Genomic DNA, 13,630 nt, shown 5'->3' on the forward strand with positions numbered 1-13,630 from the left:
CTAAGCCGAATTCTTTGTAGCCGCGAAGAAGCAAGCACCACATATTGTACTCCCATTTCACTTGTACCTTGGTTCTGTACATCCCTTACGTTCAGATGCTCCAATGGAAACGATGACAGGGTTGACTTCCCTGGATGAAGTGAACGCAAATATCTCAGTTAACGCACTATAGTACTTAAACTTCAATTAAAGTCCGCCTGTGAAATTTGCTTTCTCCCTCAACATTTTGCCGTTGCCATTGCGTCGTTGAACTGTGGCCTTGATTCCAATTTTGGTGTCCAAGACGTGTATTTTGTTCTGAAAGGATGCTAGTATCATCATCAGCAGCAGCAGCAGCAGCAGCAGCAGCAGCAGCAGCAGCAGCAGCAGCAGCAGCAGCAGCAGCAGCAGCAGCAGCAGCAGCAGCAGCAGCAGCAGCAGCAGCAGCAGCAGCAGCAGCAGCAGCAGCAGCAGCAGCAGCAGCAGCAGCCTGACTATACCCACTGCAGGACGAAGGCCTCTCCCATATTTCTCCACTTAACCCGGTTCTGTGCTAGCTGCATCCACTTGACCCCTGCGAACTTCTTAACCTCATCCGCCTACCTACCTTTCTGCCGCCCCCTGCTATGCTTTCCTTCCCTTGGAATCGAGTTTGGTACCCTACGTGACCATCGGTTATCCTCTCTTCGCACTACATGTCCTGCCCATGCCCATTTCTTCTTAATTTCCACTAGAAAGTCGGTAACTTGAGTTATTTCTCTGACCCACTTTGCACGCTTCCCATCTCTTAATGTTACCCTTACCATTTTTCATTCCATAGCCCTTTGGGTTGTCCTCAACTTAAGTTGAACTCTCTTGGTTAGTCTACACGTTTCAGCCCCATAGGTGAGTACAGGTAAGATGCAACTGCAACTGCAACAATATACTTTCCTCTTTAGCCATACCGGTAAGCTGCTAGTCATAATCTGTGAGTGCTTGCCAAATACGCCCCATCCCAATCTTATTCTTCTTGTTATTTCCTTTTCATGGTCCGGATCTGCGGTTACTACCTGTCCTAAGTAGACATATTCGCCTACTACTTCCAGTACTTCGCTACCTAATGTAAACTGCTGTTCCTTCCCGAGGCTGTTGAACACTACCTTAGTCTTCTGCATATTGATTTTCTAGCCTACCATTCTACTTTTCCTGTCTAGGTCATCAATCATTATTTGCAGTTCATCCCCCGAGTTGCTTAGCAAGGCAATGTCATCAGCAAATCGCAGATTACTGAGATTCTCCATCAACCCTTATCCCTAACTGCTCCCATTCCAAATCTCTGAATACTTCCTCTAAGCAAGCTGTGAATAGTACTGGGGAGATTGTGTCTCCTTGCCTAACACCTTTCTTTATGGGAATTTTGTTACTTTCTTTATGCAGAACTATGGTTGCTGTGCAGCCATTCTATAGACCCCCTGAACAAAGAGGGTGGGCCGGAACAACTACGACTCCCATTAACATCTACACTATGTCAACTATATGCTTTCTGACCATTGGTAACGTTTCATACATCTAGCTCTTCGACTTGCTTTTGCGATGCCTGACACTAATTTGAGTGAACCTCCGTCTTCCCAACCTCTTCGTCGGTGCAGCATTTAATTAGATACGTTCCTAAACAAATGCACTTAATTAGCCTCTCTGCCCTTGCATCTTCTCTATCGCTGAATCATTTCATTAACATCATTTACATTACCTTGATCAAATTTCGAGAGCACAGCTCAACCCGGTGCATTTTTTTTTTTTTTTTTTTTTGTTCCCTGAGAGCAGTGAAGCACGAAGAATGTTGTACATACAGCGGTTGGAATTGACTGCTTTCATGAGCAGTGTCTTCCCCGCTAATTGTGGTGGTAACTTTCCGCTCCTAAGAAGTTTTTCGCAACAGTGTCCCAGCCACCTAAATGATTCGGCGAATAGCAGACCTTCCATGGAGCCCCCTTTGTGTCTCCCATGGCCGCCGCATCCGACCACAGGGACCCTGACCCGCGCCACAACACACGTGAGAGCTATATGAAAAGGGAAATTCCCTACTCCCGCCTTCGCTTCGCTGATCGCGAAATTGGCTCAGCGACCTTCAACAGGAGGTCTAACTTGAATGTGCAGTTGCTGCCGGTGCTGATTTGACCTTGCCTAGCGCCACTAGCTTCATTCGAGAATAATATTCACAATTTCATTTTCCCTTTATGTACATGCAAGTGGCAAAACTAACTGTTCGTCCAACCACGCGCTTCTACGCATGAACGAACTGTTTTGCTTTCTGCCGAGGTTTAAAATGAATCAAGAAGACAGACGCGCGAGAGCGTGCATGAAAGAAAAAAAAAATGTGCGCGTAACGCTCAGATGCCGCAGCTCGGAATACCACGCTTCCTGGACTCTGTGGACAATGTCTCGGTTGGAAGCGCCGGGAACTAGCTTTTCTCGTGAAACAGGGAAGAAGTCGCTACAAAGAAACGCAGCAGTGGTTTTTCGCTTTTTTTATTTCTGCCTTGCTATTCTCTAGAGGGGCAGCCCAGCTGTGAATGTGAATGTATATGCATATATGCGTTGTCGTGGGCACAAAGGTTTCATTACATCTTAAGAACTTTAGGATTCCTACAAGAGGTATCCGCTGCCTGGACGAAATGTTGAATACTACGCGTTATGTCATTAAAAGCAACATGACACATGCAGGGCGACCTAGTAATGAAACATTAAGGTACTGAGCCGTTCAAGCATAAACGCTTTCCACACGCCCAATGCGTAACCACTATGATGCCTTGATGGATCACGGTTTTGAAATTATTCTAAAGAAATAAGTAATAACCCCACATTAAGAACCACAACAAACTTCAAGTCATGGTGTGGCGATTATTTTTACCCTCCACAGCGATAATGAATGCAGAGCGCACATAAAGCTCGTAACCTTGAAAATAGAAGGCGCTGTCTGTCATCATGTGTTAAATATGAAATGAAGTACAGCAGCTTGGTGATCGTAGCAGTTATGTCTACAAGATACAGCTTCCGTGTTTGTGCTTCTGTGTTTACTCTTCGGTGTTTACACTTCTGTGTGTTCTGTGCCTTTTGTGCTTATTTATATCGCGAAAAGAAGTTGACTACGAAAAAGAGAACAAAGGGACTGAGAAGAAGTTGATTACGAAAAAGAGAAGAAAGGGAGGGCGAAGAAAGCAAAAGGCCGCCCCCCACACGAAAAAGCCTATGGGAGCGCCTCCGTGTGGCCATTTGGCGAATGGCAGCTTTAAATGCTTATTGGCCTGGAATGGGCCCTGAGTTCAAATTATATATGCTCTTCTAAATGGACAATTTAAATGTAAAAGCTATTCCAGTCTGCACAATTTCCTCCCGCAGAATTATGCCAAGGACGGCATACCGTCACTATCGCAGAAATCAGACTTTCGAAACTCGTCTCACCTCGGGAAGTCACGGGCAAATCTTTCACAATAGGCCGATCTGTCCTTTCTAATGCCTCTAGGCAAGTAGAGGTGTGCTAGCCACAATTCTCATTTGCATGTAGTCCTCGAAAATCGTTTTCTTTTATTGTTTTCCAGCGAGAAAAAGAATAACACGCCAGGTCACTCTGTTGTACATGTGAGGCGATGCCAACAGCAAAGAAAGAAATCAGCATCGAAGGCGAGCAATAAAATTCTATGCGGAACCTTTCGCAACACATGACCGAAACGTTCTTCTTCTACTTGGTTTTCCTGTCCTTCCAAACAAAAACCTAACCTAGCATATTACCTGCAACACAGCTTGCAAGAAAGCACCCCGAACCGAGAGCTTACGCAACGTACACCTTGTAGAAAGATAAGAGCCAAACATCCCTCGAATCTAGTACACTGGCCTCAATGACGACTTCTGCAGCCAGCATTTTGGCGTTGGAATTCTGGAGTGAGTGTGTTATAAATAATGAGTTTACCATAGCCAGTACGTCACTGGCGCTTGGTGAACTTGTTTTTCTTTTAAAATTTTTTTGTCTGTGGTGATACGATGTCACCGTTTTACCTCTCGCTTTTTGTTAGCAGTTGAGAAATGGCAGTTCTGATAGAGTGCATGCTGGCTGTGTATTGCCATTGTAAAGCTAACTTACTCATAATTATTATGTACACATTCTTTTTGTTTAAAAACTCATTTCGCTTCAAGAGGAGCCCCAGTAGCTAAACTTTGCAACTGCTACATCATATGATCAACATTTTCAATAGGCACGAGGCCGTGCTGTAAGTTAGCAACGCGTGGCAGTAGTTGTGCAATCTTTGTCATAACGTTAGAGTCCAGAGGCGTTTAGTTCTAAACTACGTAGTGGGAATTTTATAGCATTCGTAAGTAATCACCTTCAGTAAGGCCAGACCCGCAGCTCCGCTTACCGTCAAGAAATTAAAACGCAGGGAATGTATATTGAGCCCCACGGCGTGGTTTAGGAGAAAATCAAATCCAGATCTAAACTTTTTATAAAGGGTGCTCCTTCTTGATGAATTTTGAATTCAATGCCACAACTGGAACCTCTTCATCGATGGCATTTGTATGTCTCACTGTGCTCCCTCATCACATCGGCCATAGTCTCTTGAGGCCTCAAAGCAGCACCTTCTTAAGTTAATTATGTTCTGCCAACATATTCAGTTATGATTTTGTTTGCAAATACTAACTTTCTTGCTACGACTCTAGCAGTGCTTGTCACACAGGAATAGAACAATGTAGACAATGCATGCACTAACTTAGCACAAGCGATAAGGCTTTTTTTTTTCGTGCGTTGTAAGGCGAAATAGTTTGTTGAAGAGCGTAGCCAGATCACTTCATGCTAACAGCCAGGTTTGCAGAAGAGGCCAGAGGCACAGCCTTTGTCAACGTGTAGAGTCCAAGGGGTCTGCTTCTGAGCCGTGTAGTGGGGCTAATTTCGCATTAGTGGATGTCCCTCCCATAGGACAGGGTAGGACAACTAATCTTCTTACCATCAAGAGTTTCGGAGCGCTGCAAATGCATTACAAGAGCACGAAGTTGTTCAGAAGCAGATCCCCTGGGCTCTACACTTTTGGCAAAGACTGTACCTCACCTGCGCCTTGCGCGTAATCTCTGTGTCCGTTTGCGAGAGCTTGTAAAAACCTTATCGCTCAGTTCTAAGTTATCGCGTGCGTTTGTTCCGTCCATTTTATTAAGCGCGACAAGTGCTGTTATGAGCAGCTAACTAGCATAAACAGCTAACCTTCAGTTCTAGATTTTCTGGCAATTATGCCAAGACTAGTTAAGCCTGGTCACAGCGCCGGAGCGTCTCTACTTACTCTAAGAAAGTGCCCTAAGGATGTGGTTCGGTACATGTGCACATGCATGTTTAACGTCGACTTCAGCAAATCAGGATGATGCACTTATTACTCACCTAGATAATGTGTGTCGTTAGACATTCCGCACTCGCCTCTTTGAAATCGCATTCAGATGCACTACCTTTAACGGCGTTGATGGTGGTATGGCCATGCTCAATGTGGTGAGTATTTAATTCCAGGCAATATTCTCCCGTGGTATTGTTTATGAAGACGGAAACACAATGCCAGCTCCAACGACTATGCAGTTAGACGTAACATTTTGTCTGACATGCGGCGAATAAAGCAACCAGGGACTGCAGTGGCATGCAAAGGCCGTGGCTTCCGATTTCTTCTATTAGCATGTAGTATAAATATTCCAAAGGAGCTCACGCCCTCATGATTAGTATAGGAACTCTTTGTGAAATTCTTGGTTCCGAGGATTTGTCATCCTAAGTTGACAAGGTTTCCACTATGATGCAACGTTCGTAGCTACACTCGTTCATACTATTAACGCTGTTATGCTAAACTGCATTATTTAATCCCGAGCTCTGCCGGCCAGTTGCATCCTCTGATTTTGTAACAATAAATACTGGACAGGCGCATTTATTCAAGCGGAAATTGTGTATCGAAAACTCAAGCACTGCCTTTAAAGGTAGACTCAGCAGAGCGAATAGCTCAAATCTGAGGCTCCCCTTACGGAACTGCTTTTGCTTGCGTGGACTTCGCTGCATGCTTAACGACTAATCTCTCAATCTGTCTCTTTTACCTGGCGCATGCTCAATAACACACATTTGTAAGTACCACCTAGCACAGATCCGAAGCCCCGCTTTGACGAAGACGTACACGAAACTGCCATGAGTCACCTATAAGCGTAACGGTGTCGGTTTTAGCAGTTGTAGGAGTTTGAGTTGCTCTTATAGACTATCAGAAATTGCACACTTGGAAGACACTTCTCATCTTTTTTCCATTATTGGCGCCTCGTGAGCGTTTTTCCGACACAAGAGTCGGTCCTCATACGAAGCCGATTTTCACCACAAGTTCTGCCACTTTCTATTTTTATTTTCGAACTGTGTTTTCGTTTCGCCATAGACTCACAATACGGTTTAGACGCGTAGGACATGGAAGTATTGTCTCTTGTGTCGCAACATTCTAGTAATAGAGCCCTAATGGTGAGCATAAATGACGTCACAGACCACTTTGCGTTACCCGGCAGCGTAAAAGGGCCTCATAAAAGGATAAGTATCGCAACCTAAACATCAAAAAATAACTATGGAGGTGTATCTTAGAAGTTCATTCAAAATCTGCGTATCAGGAGCCAGTCAAAGGTTTCGATTAATGAAGTTTGATATAGAAAAGAGCTATAAAAAAAAAAAAAACTCTAAACATGCGTCACAATCTCAGTCCGTGGTATACTGGGTGTTCTTTTTCCACAAGGCGTAGTAATTACGAAAAACCGCTGAGTGTGTGCGGACGAAAAGGATCTTGAGCAGATAATGTGGTTGTACGAAATAGGACTTGTTGGTGCGCAGGCATTTTGAAGTAACGCGTACAACGTGACTTCTTGCAAACAGAGGACAATGGCGCTTTCTTTGAAAGACAAGAGATAAAGGATCAGGAAACCGTCAGAGTAAAATAAAAAAAAAATAAACAGAACAGCTGTGTGCAAGGCAACAACACAGAATGACAACGTCGATGACACATGCTGCATTCGTTGAAGTCAGAGAACGCTAAAACTCCGCAAAGTTCAAGAATACACGTATTAGTTGGTAGCAGCAAGAATACTAAGAGAAACCGCTAGCGATGACAAAACTATTGGGCAAACAAGCGACAAGAATATTGCCGAAAATTCAAAAAATAATTACATGACTGCGCTTTCGTCTGCTTAAGAGTGGGAATGGCGAAAGTCACTTTACAGGACGGTTTTAATTAACTGCATAATTATTGCCGTCGCTACTATCATCCTTACGCTACGTAAGGAGAATTGCGATTTGTTCCTTATGAGCCGTGAACAATAAATAAACATTAAAACAAACCTGCGTGGAATGATAATTTGCCCGCTTGGCTATGGAGAGAACCAGTGGAGGCAGATTTCTTTAAGTACCAGTGCGGAGCACGTTTTCTGCTTACACTTTCCGTGCATTCCACGCATGAGGCCACAAAAGTTTTTGCCTTAATACTAAAGACTGCACCATGCTGTAGCGGAAAACCCAAGCTCCAAAAACCGGCGCGTTGATTCCACAATAGCGAACACATTCCTCTCTTCACGAATCCTGAGCCTCGAAACTTTACGCAAGTTCAACTGGCATATCAGCCAGAACTACGTCATGAACAGCCCTGTACTCTTTGACCTCGTATGGTAGCTGCTTCCTGGGGTGCTAAAGGGGGGGCAACGCCGACGCTAAACCAACCCAGACACAGGCGCCAAAGAGCTGCGCTCTAAAATGATTACCATTATTCTGTGACGGTTTGCAGCATGTCATATTGCATTTCTTTAGTAAATGGTCTAAAAGCCCTGTGGACCTATTATCAATAGGCAGCTACTAGCATTCAAGAATGTTTGGCGTGTAGGTTTGGTAGCTTTGATTGATGCCTCTGATTGGAGTTATAGCAATGCTCCCATAGGTATGTTTGGAAATTGATAAATGATAAACTGACTAAAATAGCGAGGTGGCTGGCTGAGCGCTCAGCAACTGCTCTCGTTCGGCCATAACCGGTTCGAGTGGTGCTTGAATTTCGCGCGGCTTTGTCGCGTGGTCTCACGGGAGAGCCGCGCGCGACAAAACAAGTATTCCTTGAGGAGGCGCGGGGGTCATGTTTTCCCGCGCCGCTCGCGTCCTTCGGCACCTGGCTCCCTGGACGCCTCCCACTGCACGTGGCAAGAGAGTCGCGCACTAGCGGGCGAGGGACCTCGAATGCTCCGGGATCAGCGCTTGGCCGTCGCCGGAGCTACACCGACTGGCTCCCCCTTCTCTCTCTGCTCGACGCCGGTACAGTTTTGCGGATTAAGATGTTTACAACGAAGTGGAGAGGGTACCGCTCACTTGGAATGACATCCGTTGCCTCACCAAGTTTCAGCGGCGTGTCGGACATAAAGCAGTCAGCGAAGCACGCGAGGTAACATGCAAAAAACTTGCAGTTCGCACAGCCGTTCGTCTGCCCTTGACAACATGACTGAAGGCGCAGCTCTAGGCAATGGTATATAGCAGGCTAACACGGACTGTAAAAGATTAGCACGTGATATCTTCCTAGCGTTCCTATACTGCAGCACTAAGTTCTCGTCATTACCATCCTTTTCATTCTGAGTGCATCGTTTGTGGGACAATGACATATTCTAGTTATCTCCAATTAACCCTGGCCTGCTCCACTCATTTACCCTCCTAAGCAAGCAAATGTTCCTCTTTTTCTCATATCGTTCACATGACAATAAACCACCTCTGGGCAACGTTTGACTTCTTGAAACCCACTCTGCTACCCTAAAAGACATAAGTGTTTAGCGCGAAAAAGCGAAGGACGAACAACGAAGTACGCCACCCATCCCAAAGACAAATGTCTCGTTCCACCCTTTACGTTTCATCCTCCTCACTCGGTACCGTAAAAAAGCCCTGCAAGGTTGATTCCTATCCACCTTCCAACCTAAAATGAGCAACCCCAGTTGGCAGCTCCTCCCAAATTTTTGACGGCATGTGGTATCGTTACTTCGCACAGCCCATGACACTTACGGTCAAAGGTCAAAGTCATGTGTTAACACTGATGCTACTGACTTCGAAAGTTTGACCTTGAGGTTAACTGAAGGTCAAATGTCTGGCGCGACATGAAACTCGGCTTTTACGTTCAGTAAAGCTGTCGCTCTGAGAGGTAACCCCTTCCCCCTCCCCTACTCTATCAAGCCCACCTTCCTTTCGTTCATCCTACGCGTTCTATTAGCACGAGCTACACAGACGTATCTCTCAAAGATTTTAAAAAGAAGTTTTCTAAACTTCTTTTTTTTAACAAAGACCATCCTGTATATCTCGCCCTTTAGATACTGGGCTTTCGAAAATTTAAGGAATAACTGCCGCCATTGCGCGTAGAGACGGATGCTTTTTATCCGTTAATAGTGACTCCACTGAGAGGCTTGTTTGTTTTGTTAATAAAAGTCACATACAAATTCTACATTTCTAAATGCACTCACAAGCTCTGCGGAAGTTGATTAAGCTGAAATAAGAAGTGTCTGTAGGAACTTATGGAATCATTTTCTTCACTGTTTCTTGAGGTTGTTGCTAGAAATGACTTGGCGTCCGCAACTCCAGCTACTGATTTGTGAAAAGGTGGCATAGGACGGCCCGTATACCCTGTGAGCTTTTGCCCACCGCGTTACTACTGTAAGCGAAAAAGAATTCATTTTGCAGTCATTTGTACCCAAAGAACCCCAGGTGGTCGCAATTTCCAGAGTCCTCCGCTACGGCGTCTCTCATAGCCTGATTCGTTTTGGGGCGTCAAACCCCACAAACCAAACTAATCCATCTTCAATATAGCTATGATGGGTCTAGCACGAAAATTAGAGAAGATCGAAGGCACCAGGCACGCCATGTATGCGAACTACATAACAGTCTGGAAGAACACCGGTTCCTTCGGGGAAAAGGAAGAAAACCTACAGGAAGCGGCCTCTTGTGTGCAGCAATATCTCGGGGAAAGAGGGCTCGCATGCTCGACCGAGAAATCGGAACTGCTTCGAGTGTGGAGCAGCAAACAAACCCGGACCGTCCCAACCAGTGAGGACCTGCAACTCAACGTCTACCACGAGCCTAGAAAATATTTCGCCTTAAATATGGACTGAGTTAATACAACGATTACATCGACACTGCGTTCTGTTCTTAACTTTTCCCACCTGATCAGCCCAGACGTAGCCACCCCTTTCCATTCGGTAGGGCCGGCCCATTTTAGGAGACCGACGATAAGAATCAATTATAATCACAGGGAAACAGCAATTTTACTTTACCTTTTTTGCTGCTTGAACATGACATCAAAAGATATGCCTTCATCTTGCATTTTGTAATGCTTAATTGCCCGTATAGACAGCATACGCAATATTTTACGTTTAGCGTTTTAATGACTTCGTGAGGATATTCCAGTCGAATTGTCAACCACGTGCAATGTTGTCCTTGGCCACCACGGCAGTTATGCTGTAATCAGCCTGAGGTACTCGGCAGAATTGTAGCACTTCGCAAGGCAGCTGCAAACTCACTCGACGGGTCCATAAAGCTTCCGAAACAGGAAAACCGAATAAACGTGGAGTAGATACGTCCTCACAGTTGCTTTAAAGTGCAGGATGCAATTACCTTCGGACACACGAGGAAAACGATTTGCGCTCTATGGTAATACGTGCTCTTTGCTGTCTATGTGCACTGCTCTTTCCTTTCATTAACTAATCGCATGTATAACACTTAATCGCTTATGCATAGCAACAGCCCATATAACTGTTTTAATTATTGTGTCTCTTCGCTGTTTTTTTTAAGCGAATTTTCACTGTGATAGGTAAAGCCAAGTTCAATGTGACCGCAAGTTCGACCTTCAAATGACCTTCGATGTGACCTTGACCTAAGTCCACGATTCCGTGGTGTCCACCCAAAAGTATGCTGCACCTTCATTTCTCCAAAACTATAACGAAGAGGCAGCCCCTGCCTCTCCTCGGCGGTCCAGTGGTTAAGATGTCCGACTATTGTACCGGAGTTCCCGGCTTCGATCCCGACCGCCAGCGGCTACATCTCGATGGAGGAGAAACGAAAGAGGCGTCCGTGTGCTGTGCGATGTCAGTGCACGTTAAAAATCCCCAGATGGCATGAAATTATTCCGAAGCTCTAGAGAGATAATGTGTAATTGACCTGTTAGCTGAAATAATAGAAGAAGTGAAGAAATTGGAAAGCGGGGGTTGAAAGGTGCCAACATTCTCAGAATGAAAGGCAATGCTTGATGATATACATTAAAAAAATTTAGAGTGTGCAATTGATCAACTATTTAATTGAAATAATTGTAAAAATGAAAATTTTGAAAAGTGGGTACAAATGACTGCGAAAACCAATGTTTCCTGATGGGAAGTATCGGTGTGCAAAAAATAAAAATTAAGAGTGAAAAGACATCGCACGTGTATGTGAAACACTATCGCGTCATGCCCTTAACGGCGGAGCTCAGGTGTCCCCTTAATTTTTGTTTATTTTTAATATCCGTTAGACCAGATTTTATTGATGCAGTTGCCTTTAAAAAATGTGAGGACCCTAAAGCTCCACCTTTAAGGCAGTGGTATAGCATAGACCAACACTGCCTTAAAGGTGGAGCTTAAGAGTCCTCACATTTTTAACGGCAGCTGCATCGTTTAAACCTGGTCTAACCTATATTAAAAATAAACAAAAAATAAAGGTAATGACGGCATAGCATAGACTACCACGCTTGCTCCGCCGTGTGGTGCAGTGGTAAGACGCCCGACTACTGTGCCCGACTGCGTTTCGATGGAGGCGAAACGAAGAGTCGTCCGTGTGCTGTGCGATGTCAGCGCACGTTAAAGATCCCCAGGTGGTCTAAATTAATTCGTAACCCTCCACTACGACTCCTCTTTCTCTCTATCGACTTTCACTCCCACCCTTCTCCCATCCGTTACGGCGCGGTTCAGGTGTCCATAAAACAACTGTGATAGATACTGCGCCCTTCCCTTAGTGTGAACCAATTATTACCACACCATGTATAAAGCCCTGTTTTCACCAAGCCGTGTGGACGTGCCTGCGTGTCCTAGGGGTAAAGTGAATGTAACGGTCTTGGAAGGCTGATTCTGGTATCACCCTAACATATGAAAGGAGATGCCAAAGTTGGAAACTCCTGCCAATGTCACGTCAGGCAAACCTATACGGTTAGTCATTGCGTGGACATGCAAGCTGCCAGCTGCCGGCTGCTAGCGCCATGCTCGCAATTTTTCACTTACAGCGCTATGCCAACCGCGGACTTTCCGCTGAATGGGATTTTTAATTATTTCGCGTTAAACCGGTTTTTCAGACCGTGCGTTAATATGTGCCACCAAAAGCGTTTCTTGCTTATACATTTTTTTCTTCAACTCGACAAAACTAGCAATTTCGGTTTGAGCTGTGATTCAGATTCTTTTCTTTCGTTCAACTGTAGCGCCTGACCAAGGAGACAAAAGGTCCAAATGATTCTCGAGCACGAGTAAACTGCTCGTTTCCCAGCGAGGGGTATGCATGAAGCGTTCTGTGACGTTTACGGCACGACTATCACTGTCATATGTTCGTCCTTCAAAAAAGCGGCACGTAGCTCAGTTTTATTCGCCCCATTTCATCTCGGCACTTGCATGCCCGCAATACTAGGCTACAGTTCAGATTCAGCGTGCTATCATCGTTTCCGCAATCTAGCGCCTAGTCACCTGCATAACCCTTCCGTCCATTATCAGCAAAGCCTTATTAGGCTTTGAGGAACCGGCACACGGCGGGCCTTAAACTCAAGGGCTCAGCTCATCCATCGTGAGTCCACGTCGCTGTAACTATATTATACGAGCCATTATGAGGGCGCGAGAGATAATGCCAGTGTATATCCGAGTGCCGTGAATAAGGTAATTGCCAAAAGGCTGCTAAACATAGGTTCTTTTTGTCAGCCTCACCTAGACACCACCACCACCTAGACTAAGATAAGGCCAGCGCAAGTCCCCCTTTCCACTAGACCTACGTCACGACAGTGAGATCTGGGGATAGATCGGCGGCGCCGAGCGCAAGCGTACGCAAGCAAGGCGGTCTGGAACGACTCAGCCTGAGTGTGCGTGTTTTCAGCGTGTATTTGCTGTGTTCCTTATCCGTGCTGCATAGGCGCTTGCGAGAAAGGTATCTACAATGTCCGGGGTTGTTGTGCGGAAGGCTGTCGCTCCAACTATGCCAGTAGATCCAAAGCGCAAGTGTACAAGTTTCCCTCGGACTCGGCTCAAAATGCAGCGCGGACAAGGGCTGTGCCGTGGGAAAACTTATTACCGATGAAGTGCACTGTGGTAAGAATACGTACTTGCTTGTTTCCTATAGACTACTCGTGCTGCTATTCACCACTATTTGATTTAGCACAGTGTATTAAAGCGTAGGCATGCCCATATCGAGCATACAATTTGGACAGCACAGCTACTAATAATCGAGTAGCATTTGCCCTGCTTTGAGTGCGGAACAAAATTGCTTTGCAACCTAAATTATTTTCTTATGCAAACAATTTTATTTCGCTAGTGGCCACGTGATCGTAATTGCCGTAGTAAATGACTGGTTTAAAGCCGAGTTAGCTGCTCGCTCCGTTACTATACTCAATGCATTCGCTGCTCCCAG

General features: G+C 45.3%; 1 protein-coding gene across 3 annotated transcripts in view; it reads left to right on the forward strand.

Annotated features, from left to right (window-relative positions):
- LOC146190830 (ganglioside GM2 activator-like) overlaps positions 1-13,630 on the forward strand; it is a 77,612-nt gene that overhangs the window by 39,518 nt on the left and 24,464 nt on the right. The gene's annotated exons all lie outside the window — the stretch shown is intronic.

This window comes from Amblyomma maculatum, chromosome 4, assembly GCF_055883805.1.
Source record: "Amblyomma maculatum isolate TAMU_Amacu chromosome 4, ASM5588380v1, whole genome shotgun sequence".
Classification (NCBI taxonomy): domain Eukaryota; kingdom Metazoa; phylum Arthropoda; class Arachnida; order Ixodida; family Ixodidae; genus Amblyomma; species Amblyomma maculatum.